This window comes from Belonocnema kinseyi, chromosome 4 (genome assembly GCF_010883055.1).
Source record: "Belonocnema kinseyi isolate 2016_QV_RU_SX_M_011 chromosome 4, B_treatae_v1, whole genome shotgun sequence".
Taxonomy (NCBI): Eukaryota; Metazoa; Arthropoda; class Insecta; order Hymenoptera; family Cynipidae; genus Belonocnema; species Belonocnema kinseyi.
Genome location: NC_046660.1, coordinates 121,019,057 through 121,020,064, shown reverse-complemented (window position 1 = coordinate 121,020,064; position 1,008 = coordinate 121,019,057).

Sequence of the window (1,008 nt, the reverse complement as noted above, 5' to 3'; positions counted from 1 at the left end):
TAATTATATTTACTCTGAATGCACTTCAAAACCTTTTACACACTCTATTTTACTGTGAAGTAAAATATGCGGAGTTGAATGTATTCGATACTAAGTGTCATGGTTCGTAACCTCGATATTCTTGGGCCGCTTTGTGACCTTAAGACCACGATGGGTCTTCCGGTCCGTCATTGTTATTCCATCGTACATTGTAGCCACTCTTACAGTCCTAAGATGCGGTGATAAGTGTAACGTAATGCGGTTCTACTGTGAGCCCGTAACATTTTCCTGGATATCAGTCGCTCCAATAGAGACCCTGGCGTGATTGCTCAACCAATTTTTTTTATTAGGGAGGGGTGGGGTTTATATGAGGTAGCGGTTGGGGCACAATTACGAGGTTTGAGCGGAGCACAGGCAGAATTATGTGGAAAAATTGGCTTGAACCAGCAAATGGGTTCAATCGGGTTGCTCTGAAATAAAGTATGTTGCCTTCAGTCTACAGTATACAGGCATGCAACCGATTCGAAGTGGGCAGTTCGAAAGTCTTTCGAATCAAAATTCCACGTGTTCAGTTTTTCGAGTTCAATTCCGATTCGAAGTAGGCATGTCGAAAGTCTTTTGAATCGACATTCGACGCGCTCAGTTTTTCGAGTTCAATTCCGATTCGAAGTGGGCAGTTCGAAAGTCTTTCGATTTGAACTGACTATATTTATATATTTATTTCTCGCTGTGACAGTATCGTGAATATCTGTTTCTTTGGGTGGGAAAATACTCTTCTAGGTTCTTTCAGATTAAAAAAAAAAAATTCAGAAGATAAAAGAAGCAAATTCATGTAAAAAGTGAAATTTCTTTCTCATTATTAACAATATCAAAACCTTCAAATCTAGCATTAATATTTTTATGAACTTCCAATATTTTTATGTATCATTTTAATTTTTTTTTCAGTCAATATTGATGAAGTTTTATTTTTTTAAGCATTATTTCTTTTTAAGATACGTCAACTTCGTTGAATAATAAGGTGCATTTTTT